General features: G+C 38.4%; 1 long non-coding RNA gene across 12 annotated transcripts in view; it reads left to right on the top strand.

Moving 5' to 3' along the window:
- The window catches only part of LOC309666940, a 302,552-nt gene that overhangs the window by 62,279 nt on the left and 222,229 nt on the right, over positions 1-18,044 (top strand). The gene's annotated exons all lie outside the window — the stretch shown is intronic.

Genomic DNA, 18,044 nt, shown 5'->3' with positions numbered 1-18,044 from the left:
GTAAGGAAACATCTTTCTTCTTTAAATCATCAGTTAAGTATCTAAACTCAGAAAAGTGCATTTTTAGAACATAAATTTTTTGTACATTTGGTCACAAAATATATCTAATATAGAAAACTATGGAAAATGGGAAATGTCTCTCCCCATCTTGGCAAAAAATAGATGTAGGCTAATATCATCCAAGTTTTTTTTTTTTTTTTTTTTTAAGTAGATTCCAGGAAATGAAGAGAAGCTGATGACCTTAATATAGTTTTCTAAAAACTTTCTAGAAAATTACACTAAGCTTATCAGCTTGTTTTCATGACTTGGAGGTATTGAGAACAGAAAGCAGTGATAATTAGACATCAGCACCGACTTAAAACAATTCATGCCAAAATAGACTCATTGCATTTTTATTGTCTTCAGTCTTCAACGAGGAATTTAATGTAATATTAGGTTATACATGTAGGAATATGTGGAAATAAATCAGAAGAGAGCATACTTATGTGAGTTCAAAACTGGCTGAAGAGCTGAATGCAAGAAGCACCGGAAAATAATTTATGACCAGTGGGGAGGGTCTCTGTTGGTGCACAGCAAGAGTCTGTACTGGTCCGGTGCTGTTGGATGTCTTCATTAACAAGTTCAGTGGCAAAGTAGAAGTAAGTCGTGCTTCTCAATTCTGTGTGTAAGTTACCAAGCTGGGCAATACACAGAGGCCACACTGTGTGACTGAAAGGATGCAGGGCTTGGGACTCAGAAGTAAGTTTGAAATCTGGCTCCATTCTTACCCAGTGTTCTTGCCTTTGACCTCCAGGGTCCCCCTTTGTAAAATAGTAACCACCTGGCAGGGCTGTGAAGATCACATGAGTTAATGTATGTACAGTGCTTACCTTGGTGTCTGGCACAAGGCAAGTTCTCTTTTCCTTTTCTTTCTCTTCCCCTCTTGCTTGGAATACAGATTTTTAGAATGAATTGAACTGAGCCAACTAGTGGTTTGGTTCATATAGAATTAGTGTCTTAAACAATAATTGATCCCAGTGCATAAATATCTAGATCACTTATATGCATGGTCAGTAGACCTTAATGTTTGTAGAGGCTGAATTAAAACATCACCACTAGTAGTTTCTGGCTTATTCTTTCAGTGTTTCTCCTTAGCAGAAAGACACACAAATACTTCTTATGTGCTATTTCCCCTTCTTTCCACACAAAAGTTAACATGATAACTTCCTTTCACAAAAGGTGCCATATGCACTGTTAAGGACCTTGCTTTTCTCAACTAATGGCATGTGCTGGTATATTAATACAGTGAGAGGTTACTCATTCTCTGTAATCATTCTAATCACTTGGCCCAGGTTTTGCAGGGTCAGTAGGAGTCTGCCAGATAGATGGTGGACGCAGTGGTTTTCCAATATGAGGAAACTGGGTGTGTCAGGGCTCACTTGTCCACTTCTTCAATTTTTTCAACAAAAGTTTATTAGTACTTAATATGTGTCAGGCCATAGGCTAAATAGTTTTTGTTCATTATGTCATTACAACCTCACCACAGCTTTATGAAGTAAATAATATTATTTTGTCATTTTATAGATGAAGTTGCAGTTAGAACCGCTATGTCATTCAAGGGAAAAAAGTACAGAAACTCAGATTCAGAGCCAACATGTTTTCCTCCAGAGTCATGCTCTTAATCACACACTCAACTTCCAGATAAAGGTCGGGAATGGGTCAGAGAATGTTCTAGATGCGGAGGCAGCAATGTAAATGAAAGTGCGTGATGTGTAGAGGAACTGAAACTCTCTTTCCTGTTGGAAGAACTCTGAGTTGTACTAGGAGTTGTATTGCAGGAGCAAAGCAGGAAATGTGGCAGAGACGAGGCTGAAGAGGTTGGTGTGGCAAGGGATTGAGAGCCCAGCGGCATGCGGCTTAAACCCTATTTCTGGTGCTTGGGCCAGGTGGCAGCATGAGTGTCCTCAGCCCTCAGTAGTAACCTCGTGGGGAAACCTGCTTTGTTGGGCCCTGAGGCTGGGTCTGGGAGGGAACACCAAGGGTTCAGGGTCGCAGGTTGTGTGGAGCAATTTGCCACGGAAACCTGTGGACTTAAATGTTCTCTGTGGTAAACCCAGAGTGAGACCTGGGATTCCCTGGGCAGTTTGGGGGTGACTGGGGTTCATGAAACGCCTATAAACCAGGGCTCTGGCTCTTGCCTAGGTCGGGGCAGCATTCCTTTGGTGGATGCATCCTTTCTGTTAAATGCCAAATGTGATCTTAGTGTAATCTCCCAGCATCTTTATTGTGGTCCCTCATTATCCTTTTAAATTGATTCGGTGGGGTAAGCTCTTCCCTTTACAGTGATTGGCAGCCTCCATGAAATCCTGTGGTTACGTTCAGACCTTTACTTCAAGTCACCAAACACTGTCACACTGGCATCATGGTGTTGTCCCGGATCAAAGGCCTTTCCTGCTAGTAGGTAAAGAGGGTGAGGTCAGCTTCTTCACCCTTTTCTCACATGATTCTTACTTCTCTTCCCTCATTTGGCTAACTCTGGGGTTCTGAATCCCTCCCAAACTGGGGATGAGGGAAGATGGAGAGGAAAAGGCAGCAGGACAGTCCTCACTCACCTGACACTCTCCTGGTGATCAGGCACCACCCTCTCTCTGGACTTGGCAGGTGGGTGGGGCTGGTTCATTCTGTCGTGGACACTCTTGGGTTTGTGGAAGAGCCTTCTCCCTACCCCACCCCACATCAGTGAGTGTCTCTCACCTGGCACTTCCCCTTAAGGGCAAATGCTGTTCTGCTTAGGCTGATCACTTCCTCATCCTTTAGTCCCTACATATCCAGCAGAAGCTTCAGCTTCTGCCAAGGTGTGAATGATCACCTGGACCCTCCTCCAGGGACCCATGATAGCCCTTTGCAGGCTCAGCTCTGTGCTGGCTTCTCATCCATCGTCTTCCCTAGGTCATCGACCCACATTCACACATCCTTGGTTCCAGGACTCCAGGCCTGTTGCTCCATCTCAGCACAGCCCACCTCCTCCACATCCCTGTCGAAAAACTGATCAGTCCGTCTCTCCTCCTCTAGGTTTTCAGGGGGCAGTCAGATACGACCTAAACTGCAAACGACAAACGTTGAGTTCTTGCACTAGTCTTAGTGAAGTTGCTTTTCTTCAGTGTGAGTTGAGGGGCCAGCCCCTCCTACTGCTCTCTCCAGAAGATTCTTCCTTGGGTTATTACCTTGAAGCTCTCTAACTAGGTTTGAGGTTAGAGCTATCTCCTGCTCTCCTGGACCAGAGATGGTGTGGTTGTGTCTCAGACCAAAGGCCTCTTCAAATAAATCTTCTCCTCTCCAAAAATTCTCTTCTAATCTCCAACTCTTGACCATTTTCTACTTTGATGTGGTTGAGGCATTTAAGAGTTATCTAAAGTAGATCTTATCCACTTACTTTGAAACCTTTTTGCTCCTTGGTCTATCTATCTCCTCACTTTGGAATGTGCCTGGGCTGAAACTTCCATTTTAAATCAGATCAACCATAGATACTATAACCCAAACAACATCCTTTCCCTCTGCTTCAATCAGAGTTCTCTTTCTAGAGTCCAAATATGACCACATGGCTCTCCTGCATAGCACCCTTCAGTGAGAACCCCATGCCGTGTTTGCAGTATAATGAGGAAGACAGGCAGCATACAAGTACACAGATAAATAAGCCCTTACAAAATTGGATGCATAGAATGCTGAGGCAGAGAATAAATTAGGAAGAGGCGAGTGAGGAGGAGCCAGGCTTTCTAGCCTCCCAGCCTTAGAGCAGCAGCATATAACCAAGAAAGTTAAAAGCATAAACTCTGACTCCAGAATGCCTGGGTTTATACCCCAGCTCTGCTACCTACTAGCTATTTGACCTTGTGAAGTTACTTATCCTGTCTGTACAGTGAGTCCCCTATATACGAATGAGTTCCGTTCCGAGAGTGTGTTCGTAAGTCTAATTTATTGGTAAGTCCAACAAAGTTAGCCTAGGTACCCGACTAACGCAGTCGGCTATATAGTACTGTACTGTAATAGGTTTATAATACTTTTCACACAAACAATACATAGAAAACAAACAAACACAAAAAATAAAACATTTTTAGTCTCACAGTACAGTACCTTGAAAAGTATAGTAGTACATTGCAACAGCTGGCATCAAGTGAACAGGCAAAAAGAGTTACTGACTGGAGGAAGGAGAGGAGGTGGGAGATGGTAGAGCTGAAGGATTGTCAGCAGAGACGGAGAGCAAGCTGCAATTTCGCTCACTCACATCCTGGGCTTGAAATAAAGATACTGTACTACTGTACTCTATATAGTACTGTACAGTAAAGTACACAAAAGCACAACCACTTGTAAAGGATGCACGCATGTGACAATATATGCCAGACTCTGGAACTAACTTAGGTGATTGGACATGCGAACGCACGTTCACATCTTTGAAAGTTCGTGCAACTTGAAGGTTCGTATGTAGGGGACTTACTGTACTTTGGTTTCCTCATCTGTTACATGGGGATGATAATAGTTCCCTCATATAGTTGTTGTGAGTATTAAAGTGCTTGGGAAAATGCCTGACATATAATAAGTGATATACCATAAAGTTTCTTAACTAAATATAAAATGCTACTGTCTTTGTCTACAAGTCTTAGGTCTTTTCCCTGATTGATTCAGAATTACCATCATCTCTTCCAAGAAGCTTCAGATGATCCTCAACATTCATTCAGGTGTCCGTTTGATGTGCCATTGGTGTATTTTATACATATCAATATCACCACAATTCTCCCACTGTGTTGTAATCGACCTTCTCTCTCCATAGACTAGAAACTCTCCATTGAAAGCAGAGACCATATCTTATTCATGGCTGTATAACCAGAGTATCTGATACCCATTAAATATATGATGAATGGATAAATAAATGAATGAGCAATAGAGAAAGTCTAATAGATAAGCTTAAAATTACATACTTATGATTTTATATTTGTCTTTCAAGATAAGAAGAGCCTTCTACAATTGGTTAGGTATTTCACAAGTTCTGTATGAAATCATAGTCTCCTAAGTCATTTATAAGAGAAGGAAGTTTGGAGATTCATCTAAAATTTAAATTTACAAAAAATGAAGTTGAGTTTGCTTGATTTTTCTAAGTCTGTATCACACTCATTCAATATGTTGAAAATAGGATTTAACTCAACAGAGTGCCCTTCTGGGCAAATCAATGTGAAAGATAGAACATGAGTAAAATAAGGCCTGTACCACCTAGGAGCTTATATAGTCTAGCAGAGAAGGCAGACACATGGGTGGAATGATAACTAAAGTCAAAAACGACTGGGAGTTCTAAACAAGGGGGGTTTCATTTATTATCATTTCTTTTTAAGAATTTGTTTTGTAAACTGAAGTCCTAATTCCTAATTACTTTGTCTCATTTTGATGTGTTATTAACTTTTTTCACCTCTTGAATTTACTGTAATAACTGCACCAGAAGAACAATTTCTTGATTATATAATTCACACAGAAATCAAAAGGCTATTTAACAAGAGACCTTCTTTTCCTTCTTCTAAATCTTGCTTTCTTATCTTTTGGATGAGATAGGCCTGCATTCATTTGTGTAGCATTTGGGCAGCAATATTCCCTGTATAGGACATCAGTGTTGTCAGTATAGCATTTTTTTAAAAAAATTAATTAATTAATTTATGGCTGTGTTGGGTCTTCGTTTCTGTGCTAGGGCTTTCTCTAGTTGTGGCAAGTGGGGGCCACTCTTCATCGCGGTGCGCGGGCCTCTCACTATCGCGGCCTCTCGTGTTGCGGAGCACAGCCTCCAGATGCGCAGGCTCTGTAATTGTGGCCCATGGGCCCAGTTGCTCCGCGGCTTATGGGATCTTCCCAGACCAGGGCTCGAACCCGTGTCCCCTGCACTGGCAGGCAGATTCTCAACCACTGCGCCACCAGGGACGCCCAGTATAGCATTTTAGAGCTTGAAAGAAATGCAGACGTCATCTAGTATATACTATTTTCTTTTCTTTTTCTTCTCTTTTTCTTCTCTTTTCTCTTCTCCTTCCTTCCTTCCTTTCTTTCCTTTCTTCCTTCTTCTTTCCTTTCTTTCTTCCTTCCTTCCTTCCTTTCCTTCCTTCCTTCCTTCTTCTTTCTTTCTCATAGTTTGTTATTAGAACAGGCAAAAGAAAACCCCGACATCCTGATGCCCAGTACAATTCTTTTTTCCATATACCATGCTGCTTCTAGAATAATTTTAGACTATAGGAAATGGAGTCCTAGGGAAGATATTTATAACAAGTCTCTGGCTCATTTAGCATGCCGTTGTTTGGGATATCCAGCTGCACACTTTGTTCTTGTCAGTAATAAATTATTTCCTGACAATTTGGTTGACAAACGGGATCTCAGCCCCAGATTTGCACACATCTTTTAAAAAATGATCAGCTTAACCATTCTAAATAGACTTTTTGTCCTTCACTTATCTTCTAGCATGAAGAGAAGGAAGATTCAAGATCTTCAATAAGAGTGTAAATCACACCCACAGACAGGACTCTGTTTATATAACATTTAGGGTGAAGGTACCCTTTTATGAGCCTTTGTTATCCAATGGAGAGTCTCTGAAAGCCACAGACTCTCTTCTCTTCCCTGAAGCTAGCTGCATTTGCTTTTCTAACTTCCCAGCGGACTAGGATACAAAGTATGTGGACATTTCAAATGTTGAAAAGCAAAATAGAAGCAGGAGGTGGGGGTAGGGGGGGAATGTAGAGGTGGCCAGTAAGGATTCTTTTACAACTCATATTTCTCTATTGAAAACTGAGATTTCTGGTCACATCAGGGCAGAATAATTGATAGCAGCTGCAGATGGGAAGGTTTGAGCATGCATCTCCCCAGGCAATATTTTCTTTGGTATTCTCTACGGTATATTGTAAAGTATAGCAGTTCAGTATTGAGCCGTACTTTCTTTAGTTAGCTAAGTGGATAAAAACAATTTTATTCATTTTTCTTCATAAAACTTGCCTTGATCTATGTTCTTTCTTCGTCCACCTCTGGTGGCCATGACATCTGCCTGCCATCAATGTTTATGATGTTGGTAATACCTTCCTGCAGTATGCAGTGAGAAACAGAAGGTGAATGAACACAGAGTGAAGACAGACTGGCACCATCTTGGCAGCAAACTGACCTCTTGGAAGTCAAGAATCCTTGGTCTGATTAGTAAGAAGAAAAAAGTCTTAAAGGAATAACTTCTCTTTCAGCTCCCGTTGTTACTAGAAGTAAGATAATGAAGAGCATGTTGATCTTTCAGATGTTTGAAAGTCTTAGAACAGGCAATAAAGTCAGAATTTAAGGGATAATAATACAAAATGGTGAGAAAGAGTAGAGTGTATTTCCAAACTGATGAGTTGAAAGGAGGGATAGGGGAGTTTTCCCAATATGGATCCTCTTAAAAGGCCAGGTCTCTGATTTGTTTAACAAAATGTTTCTTTAAGAACTTTACATCCCTTTCTGCTAGTGAAGAGTTCTCACTTTATTTTATTTTATTTTATTTTTTAAAATTTTATTTATTTATTTATTTTTATATTTATGGCTCTGTTGGGTCTTCGTTTCTGTGCGAGGGCTTTCTCCAGTTGCGGCAAGTGGGGGCCACTCTTCATCGCGGTGTGCGGGCCTCTCACTATCGTGGCCTCTCTTGTTGCGGAGCACAGGCTCCAGATGCGCAGGCTCAGTAATTGTGGCTCACGGGCCTAGTTGCTCCGCGGCATGTGGGATCTTCCCAGACCAGAGCTCGAACCCGTGTCCCCTGCATTGGCAGGCAGATTCTCAACCACTGCGCCACCAGGGAAGCCAAGAGTTCTCATTTTAAATGCTCCTATTATAGTAAATAGAATGGAAAGGGTATGAAAAGGCTAATAAAATAATTACAGAAGTTCAGGTCATAAATTATCTGTTGATTCAGCCTGTCAGCAAGCAAGTCAATTGGTTCAATGTTAAGACCAATTGGCTAGACTAGAGGATTGGCTACAAATGGCTTCAGATATCTGGATCAGATGTAAATCATGAGCTTGGTCATTGGGATCTAAACTGCACTGAGTGTTCCGCTTGTTTGAGCAATAAACATTGGGTGTTATTGTGTTATTGGAATTTTGTGATGTCAGTTTGCCACTGTGCTGCAAAGCATGATGGGAATAAAACACATGCACTATAACAGCAGGGGATAATGGTGACCAGCAGCCTGGCCATGTTCTCACCTGAGTGAACATGGCCAAATCAAACTGTTAGCTAGTGAATATTTACCATAGTCTGGGTTCATCAGCTAACTGAATTATTTTCTGCCTGCTATGCTCAAGAAAAACTCATATTTAACCAGTTTTGCATGCTTCACAAAATGCCTAACCTGGAAACTACCATCCTGCCCAACCTCCTTCTTCCGTACCCCCTTGCAAAAACATAAGACCAGGAATGGTGTATACTTCCATATTGGCATGTATGTATGAGTGGATCGTCTGAAAAGAATCAATAGTCTTTTTTTAAATGAAGAGTCTCTTGGCACCAGAAAGATGCAGGGTCTAGCCGAACCTGAAAATGAAACCAGTAGCAAGGTACCCTTGTCTGACGTATCCTCCATAGCTTTGCTATTGTCAACAAAATCCTGCCTTACTCATTACATTCATCTCGTGATGAGCAAAACATTTTCAATGTGACAGCAGGCTTACTCTCTTCTAGATAAAACTTCTAGTCTTTTACTTGAACTCCTGATAACTTTTTACTTCAACAGTGTAATCATTTGATCTTTAGAATTATATCAATGCCAAATATCTTCTTAGTTCTGTGGATGCCTGAAAATGAGACGTTCTGCAAAAATTAATTTCCTAAATATCTAAAGCTTAGACTTTTTAAATTTTAAACTTAAAAAAATCTGATTATTTTTCTTGGCAACATTTATAACTGTACTTGAAATTTCTCTGCTTTCTTAAACATATTAAAGAACATATTAAACATAGCTATTTTTATGACTCAGGTATAACTATAAATATAAATGTACCAATGAACTTATGGCTCATGAAAACTATGGAGAAATTTTTGCCTTTTAATAAATCTCTATATTATCTCAAATTACTATATTTTATTTGCCTGCTTTAAGTAGTTTTTCTAGTAGCTATTTATCCTTGTCATTGTTGGAGTGCTTGCTATTACTCAGTTCTATCCCTTTTCCATTTACAGCTTCTAATCTGCCATGGTCTAGAAAGTACATAGCTAACATTCTTAAAATTTTGAGAAAACAGGAGAAAAATGCCTTATGAAGTGAATGGGCTTTACCACCTTCATGTCAGGAAAACTGCTTCTGTTGCTCAGAAGCCTTATTTGCTTATGCAATTGAGGGACAAAAATTATTTGTTTTCAGATGACACTAGACTTTTTTTTGATAGGGAAATGCTTTGGTATCTGCATTACTTTACCATGAATGTTCCAGTTGCTTTGATACTCTGGTGAGTATAGAATGAATATACTCATAATAATAAGGATTCTTATAGACAATGCAAAATGTACATCCTAGTATATATTGTCAGGTGGCTGTAGTGTGAGGAAAATGTGTCAATGTCAGGAAAACAAATACTCAAAATGTTGACATAAGTATTGTGGTGTATATGTTTTGTTTTAATATTAATTTTGCTGATTTTAGGTAGAGAAGTTGCAATAAAAATCATCTGCTTATGTTTCTGTTTACACATTCTAAAAAGGAATACTTAGCCAAAAATTGTCAGGAAAAAAAAGCTAAATGAAAATTAGAGATGGGCAACTTATTGCCATACAGAGAGATGTAAAAAATTCTCAGGGGCTTCCCTGGTGGTGCAGTGGTTGAGAATCTGCCTGCCAATGCAGGGGACACGGGTTCGAGCCCTGGTCTGGGAAGATCCCACATGCCGCGGAGCAACTGGGCCCGTGAGCCACAATTACTGAGCCTGCGCGTCTGGAGCCTGTGCTCCGCAACAAGAGAGGCCGCGACAGTGAGAGGCCGGCGCACCGCGATGAAGAGTGGCCCCCGCTTGCTGCAAATAGAGAAAACCCTCGCACAGAAACAAAGACCCAACACAGCCATAAATAAATAAATTAATTAATTTTTAAAAAAATTCTCAGAATCTTTGTAAGTATGGGAGGATTCCATAAAATCCCTTGCTGAAATTTTTAAAAAAATATTTACTCACTTGGTTTAAAATGTATCCCCCTTGGGGATCAAATGAAACATTTAATATGTGTTTCTGACTTTTTCACACTTAGTATAACACAGTCTCTGTATTATGAGAGCTCTTCATCCAAAAATCCTAGGGTGATCTGATGTCTAATGCATATAACGGACTTTAAGCGTTTCTAGTCTGTTATTTCTGATCCAGGAAGCTTCTTTAGTAGGTCACAAGTAAACTTGAACTTTAATTACATTTTGAGATTAGGAACATGTTCAAATGGTTACTAACGTTGAAAACCATTGTATAAAGTACACTGTTTCCCTTTTCAAATAGAAATTTTGCAAAGTCATTACTTAGAAAGTTGCCCTAGAAAAATATATGTGAATTTGTATTCCTTTAAAAAAAAAATTTTGTCAAAGTGATTCCTCTTTAACATTTTCTACAATTTTTTGCTGTAACGTGTTTGTTACCTTGTACCATTGCTATTGAAGTTGTATGATTATGACTCCATCTATTTCATGTGTGTGTGTGTGTGTGTGTTTATGCACGTGCGTTGGTGGGTGAGATGACTGGAATATGAGGGGAGTTGTGGAGGAGAAAACTGAAATTTGGAGGTGTGTATATGATGTGTTCCGGAAGCTGATTCCAACCTTGGGAGCTTGATGGACAACAGTTATTTTTCTTTCTTTTCTTTTCTTTTTTTTTTTTTTTCTTTCTTTTTAAAATATCACTAACAAGTCAAGAGGTCGCAGGATCAAATTAAATAAACTTTTTGGGAATTGCATTCATGTTTCAATAAACTGTGAGAACAGTGGATTTAGCCAGATATGGAATTTGGTCCAATTCCTGCTTTGTCATCACATACAGTAGTTTGTTTACTTCTTTCCATGACTAAAAATGAACAACATTAAATACAGAGACCATTTGCTCTGCCTCTTGCCATCTTTCTGTGTATTCTGCAACAGTTGAGCTAATCAGGCAGAAAATTATGGAGTTTGACTCCCAGGAGAGATGCCAATTATGTGTATCTTATTATAATGTTCAACTAGATCAACTTCACTTTACATATTAAATAAGTGCCCCCTTAAAGCACTTTTTCTGACCTCTAATGCAATTCATTTCACAGAACATGAAAAACAAATCATCAAAATAAACCTCCTGAGTTGTATTTGTGAGCTAATTCTCAATCTACTTATAATTATTATTAAGCGTATTGGCTAAATGCTACCACATGTTAGCACAGAATTTGTCGAATCAAAATACCATACACATCACAAAATAAATGAAGTTAGCTAATTCTATCATCCTGAGTTATTTCAACGTCATACTTGTGGTGTGTTATGAAGGCTATCCCCCTCTAAGAAACACGTGCTGTGTGTAAATTATTAACTCATTAATTCCTGAGTTCCTTATGCCCTGAGGGCACAAGTGTTTATTTTTCTTCAGCTTGCTGGTTTCATAAATGTGGAAACTGAAAGACTTATAACAGGAAATCAGTGCTAGAGCCTGAAATAGAATTCAAATCTTTATGTTCTTAGTACAGAGTTGAAGAGCTTTTGCATAGAAATAAATTATTGCTATTTGTGGGCATGATATCAATTAAGATTAGGAAAATTGTTTTTGACCTACCATTATTTCCAATTTTTAAAAAATTGCTATACAGCATAAATGTAACATTTTGGTTTGGGGAAACATTCTGCCCTTAAAGCAATATAACTCAATTGGAATTTATTCAATAAAGTTAGTAATAGACTGGGAGAAAGAATTTGATGGACTCGACTAAGTAACACCCTCTAGTCATGTGTGCAGCACGAGGCCAGTGGAACCTACTGTGTGATGCTTGGTGAGAGGGGAGTCAGGGAGCTGGAAGAACCAAGAGGAGCAAGTCTTGAAGGAAAAGAACAAGTTCATGATGGCTTTTGGATTATATCTTTCAGAATTCTCCAGAGGCCTCACAGGCTATTTGGCATTTTCTGAAAATAAACTTTCCATTGTATATGCTATAATGATATACTTAATAACAGCTTGTTTTGGGATCCTGTGTGAAGAATGCATTACAAATACTCTTTGAGGATATAACTATAATAATAACAAAACAGAAAGTAGCTGAATCTAACAATAATTTGACAAATACTAATGAAGAGTTTACCGAAGCAGCGTTGATTTAAAGGAAGGAGATAAAGCTAAGGAAAGAATAGGAGAAAGAAAACCCAAATAGGTACAATTTGTGTCTACAATAGAATAGCTTAGTTTTTACATAATGGAATACTTTAGGCAGTATTTTACATTTAAGCATTTTCTAAAAGACTGAGGAATTCTTTTAAGAGTTTCTCAGCATTAGTATCTCTTTTTTTTTCCCCTTAATATGCTTTGAACACCAAAATTGCTGTAAGAATCAGTGCCATTGTAATCATACTATACAAATATGTTCCAAGTCTGTTTATTGAATTCACAAAGGAACAAGACAAATGACCAATGGACAAAGCATAAGGAGAACTCAGTGATTTTATGCTGGGGAGATAGAAGTAGGAAAAAGATATATAACAACCTATATTTTTATTAAAAATGCTTTTCTTTCCATGTATTCATTCAGCATCTCAGCTGTGAAAATTAGTGGACATTCACAAGAAAATTTGATGCAATAGTTGCATTTCCATTGTAGAATGTGGCTACCTAGAGAAAGTGGATTCAGTTAATTAGGCCTGTTTGGGAATGGGTGGCAGAGTTCAGGAGACATGAGTCCTGAGGGCTACACTGAGGGACTAATGAGGAATGCAGTTAGTTCCAGTGGTTCTCTGTCCCGGCTGTTCATGAGAATCATTTGAGGAGCTTTTAAAAAATACTGATGTCTATCACGGCCACCCCACTCCCATCTCTGAAAACCGTCACCTCCCACACTCTGAGTCAACTGAGAGTGGAGGACAAACAAAATACCATATTTGGACAAGACTGGAAGAGTAGATTTTCTTTTTGCAAATTCTGGTCTGGTGACTAGTGCTGAAGATCACTTAGAAATAGTGATGAGGGGAAAAACCATGGAGAAAGTTATAACATAGACGGGACCAAGGTAAGAAAGAGAATGAATTGATGGAAACAATGGGAAAAAAGGCATGCCATTCATGGACAAATATGTCCAAGGAATTTAATTGAGATGAGTAGAAAGTAAGTGAATATCCCCAAGAGACGTATTCTTTTCTAAGTATGGGTGTAAAGGAGATAATTGGTATTTCTGGGTTAATCTCCCCAAAGCCAGCTTTTTCACACTAAATTTCCAGCAACTGTTAACAACTTCCACTAGCATTCAGCCAGAAGTCTCTGAAATTGGTACCAGACAAAGAAAGCCCTCAGGCATTCTCAGCAGGCCACAAGATTCTGGACCAATTAAGTAAGAAAGGAACAAAAGGACTAAATTGGAAAACCAATGGTAAGACTGAGAATATCTATGAGGTTTCTACCCTGAAACAAAATAGTTCAAGAGTTATGTAATTTGTGTGAGGTTTCTGAGGAATCTTTATTTTGCAAGATTTGTAACACTCTGTTATTTTGGCTGAGGCTTCCATAAAAACAAAGTCATTTCAAACAGTGCAGTGAAAATCTTTGCACTTTCTCTGTGTTCCAAGCACCGGGGACTACGCATCATTCTACAAATCTATCAGGCCAAACTACATTTGCTCTTGTTGTTTGTCTTCTTGGAATGTCTTTGCCCCTTCAATACCATCTTTAAAGTCTTAACTCCGAAAGGCACATTCTCTGTAAAACTTCCTGCAGTTGACAAAAACCATACCCAGGTACGCTGTCCTCCAGAATGCACACATCTTTAGTATCACTTTTCGTGTTGTTCTGTTTACTTATCTGTCTCTCCTTCTGGATAGACTGAGAAGAATTCAGAGAGAATTTATAGCCAGTGCCTTGCAGAGTGTCAGTTTTTAATTGCACTGGAAAGCTAACCCTTCTGTTGGGTAACTGGAACCCCTAATGGGAGCTGGACAAATGTTTGTTGCATTAAATTGACACCCTTCAACTACTTGGAAATTTTCCCTCTGGCCAGTCCTGTTGAAGCAACTTTAGTTATGTCAGCTGAGCTTGTCCTGGGGTGTGTTTTTGTGTGAGTGTATTCATCAGCCTCAAGGGGTGTATAAGTCAACTAAAACTACATGAGAAATTTGCTGATTTACACAGCACATTAATTTGAAAGGAGGATCAAGAGGGTCTGTAACTTTTATTAGATTCACGAAGTAATCTAAGGCCCCAAACAGATGATACAACACTATCATAAACAGTGAAAAAACTAAAGCCTTTCTCATTGAATTCTGAACTAAGACAAGGATGATCATTATCATTACTTCATACATTAGAAAATAAAGGCAAAATGTATTACCTGTAGCATTATGACAGTCTAAGAACAAAACCAAAAAACAACTGAAACCAATTGAAAATTTACTAAAGCTAATTGAATTTAGGAAAGTGGCTAGGAGTAAAATACAAATTCAAATATCAATAGGCTTTGTTTATATGAGTAAAATCACTTGAAAATATAATGAAAAAAATCTTAGATCATCAGCAATAGTAATATATAGTACATAGAAATTTAATAAAAATTTTTCAAGCTATCAGGAAAATAATATGACTTTATTGAAAGACATAAAGATTTAATAAATGCAAAGCTATGCCATATTCCTTGGTGAGATGACTCAATATTATAAAGATTCCAAGTAAACGTGTAAATAACCTCAGTGTAGCTAAAAATTTAAACAACAATGATATAGTTTATCTTTCAGTTTAACTAAGCTTAAAAATATGTGGAGTGGCATATTTTCTCATACACTGTTGATAGGAATGTAAATTAGTACAACATTTTTGGAGGTAACTTGGAAATACGTAGCAAAAATGTTAATTTTGAACTTAGTTCTGTTTTTAGAAATCTGTCCTCCAGAAATATTCACCTAAGTGATTGTAATATTGATAGATCAGAAATATTGTAAATGTTTGTCAATAAGAATTGGTTAAAAAATTATTTTCCATTCATTCAGTGAAACTGGACAGACATTAAAAGAACATGACAATTCTATACGTTGAACGAGAATACTGTCCTCGATATATTGACAAGTGTACAAAAGCAAGCTGAAACATAGTTTGACATGGCTCTATTTTTGTTTTTAAAAAAGTGTGTGTGTGTGTGTTTGTGTGTGTAAAAGTGCATGTAAAATAGTCTAGCAGGGAAATAGACCAAACAGTGACCATCTCTGGGAGTAGAATTTCAGGGGTTTTTCTTTCCTTCTCTCTTTCTTTCTTTTTTTGCTTTGTCCATTGCCACAAATCTTCAAGATTTTTAAAATGATAATCTATTTCTTTAATGAGAAACAAACATGCATATATAATCTTTTACTTCTTTAGGTTTTCACTTGTGATTATTGTGGCTTCCTTTTCATTTTCCCCATGTTTAAACTTCAGGACACAATCCTTTTGAGGGTAACTGCCTAGATAGTCCCTTGGGAGGACACGGATAACATTCACTATTTCAGAGTTGAGCAAAGTTACTGACGGCAATGACAGTGATCGTGACAACACACAGAGGGCCTGACACATCCCTGAGGTTTTCCTCAACTTTTACTGCTCTCTCTTTACTTCCCTTTTATCTTCTGCCCTAAGTGGGAGTTTGAGAATGTATGTCACTAAAGTTCATTGAAATAGAAACACCTCCATGAAAAAGGGAGAAAAGCGTCACAAAAGATACTTCTGCTTTACCAAGGGAGACACATTCCTCAGGGGGGCAGATGCTAGGCAGAGCTGCTTTTTGACGGAAATTTGAAATTTCAGATTGAGAGTTTTTCTTGATATGGAAAAAAAAAAACCCTCCCAACTGAGACAAAACTTAAGTTGGAAACGTCACAGGTATTTGGAGGGCCTTAGTTGTTGGCTTTCAAAGTATTTACTACCTCCCCGGGCCTCTAGAGTTTTCATTAAAATGCTTTTTCCATGTCTTGTCAATGCATAACCTATTGGGCACAAAGAAAATGTTCTCATAGTTAGCAAATACTGAAGAACCTTGAACAAACCCCATCGTTTCTTTAATTTTATTGCCGTTTTGATTGCATGATTATTTATTTCAACATTAAAGAATATTTCTGCTTTTAAATTCCGAACCGATCAAGCTCACAATGAGTTATTTTAAAACACATTCCAAATATTTTATTTTGCCCAGCTTCATGTTGACAGGTACAATAGTCCCATCTTAGCTTCTGTTCACACGAGAACACATTTTGAAACCCAATTAATAAAAGGTAGAGCTGTGTAAGCTATGCAGAGCCCAGCACCTGCTGAGCAAACTGTCAAATGTTTGCCACGGTATTTAGAGATGTATTATGGCAAAATGAAAAAAAAAAATAGGCATGGGAATGAAATTAAAAACTCACAATGAAATAGTTGATTAAGAAAATTAAGCCATTTAACACAGACCCATGCCTCTGCCTCTGGGAGGTTACTGTGGAGCAGAGTCAGTTAAAACGTTTGTCCTCTATGGCGGTGACCGCTTAATTTTATTCACAAAGGACTCCTTTGGCATTCATCTAAATTTTCAGACCCCCTTTCAAATTTATTCATAAGTTTCCTCTTTCCCAGTGACCCCAACATACTTGGTGCCGGGAAAGGGTCTGTCAACAAATGCCAGATCTGCACCTAAACCAGAATGAAACCTTAGGGGTCCTGAGGCCCAATTTTCGATAGCTTCTTCTGTAGAGGCTGAGGCTGAGCTTGCAGTCTCCCTGGGCCAGATATTTTAATTGCTAGTTTTTTTTTTTTTTTAACATCTAAAGGAGGAGGGGGAGGAAAGTGTGATAAGGAGAGCTTTGAAGGAATAGTGATGAATAGACCTGCCCCAACTTTTTCGTCTTCCAGAAAGCCTCCTCCAATTAATTTTATTCTTATACAACCATCCTTTTGTTCTGAGTTCCTCCAGCCCTTGGGTTCTTAGCTGGCCCAGAGTAGTTTTGTCCGTTGTGAGCTGTTTGTTTTTGTTGCTTTAATCACTGAATTGAGCTCCCAAGCCAAGCTATGAAATTTTCCAGAAGTCTAGAAATATGCCTTCCATTCCTTTATGTGATTTAATAGTGCCTAGTATTTTACTCAGTAAGAAGAGGAGCTAAATTGAATAGAAGTGTTAGACTCATTCATTCATTCATTAAAAGAATTGCATTGTCCATCCTGAACCCCAAAGGCTTTCTATAAAGAAAAAAAAAAAAGAACATGAAAGCAAATACAATCAGTACAACTGTTCTCCTAAGGAAGAACCTTTTCAATTTGACTTGGCTGTAAACTATTTAAGATTCAGGTTCAAGGGAATCTCTTCTAATAAGTTAGTTATTGATTTAGTGGGACTAAAATTTTGATATTTATTAGGAGCAATTTTGGTGACATGCCCTAGATACATGACATTTACATGTTTAGAAAGAATAAAATGGTAATGATACTGTGCTATAATTTAATTAATTAAAACATACATACCCCCCACCTTGTTCTTTAAAGGACTTGAAGTGGTTAAGAAAATTAAACAAGATACACCAATTAAATAATGTGAAAACATACAGTGAGGTACCATCTCACACTGGTCAGAATGGCTATCATTAAAAAGTCTACAAATAATAAATGTTGGAGAGGGTGTGGAGAAAAATGACCCCCTTACACTGTTGGTGGGAATGTAAATTGGTGCAGCCATTATGGAAAACAGAATGGGGGTTCTTCAAAAAACTAAAAATAGAGTTGCCATATGATCTAGCAATCCCATGCCTGGGCATATACCCAGACAAAAGTATAATTTGAAAAGATACATGCATCCCTATGTTCATAGCAGCACTATTTACAATAGCGAAGACATGGAAACACCCTAAATGTCCA

The sequence above is a fragment of the Balaenoptera physalus genome, assembly GCF_965194825.1.
Source record: "Balaenoptera physalus genome assembly, chromosome: 9".
In the NCBI taxonomy this organism is placed as follows: Eukaryota; Metazoa; Chordata; class Mammalia; order Artiodactyla; family Balaenopteridae; genus Balaenoptera; species Balaenoptera physalus.
The sequence above is the reverse complement of the archived record's forward strand: the minus strand, read 5'-3'. Positions and strand labels throughout refer to the sequence as shown.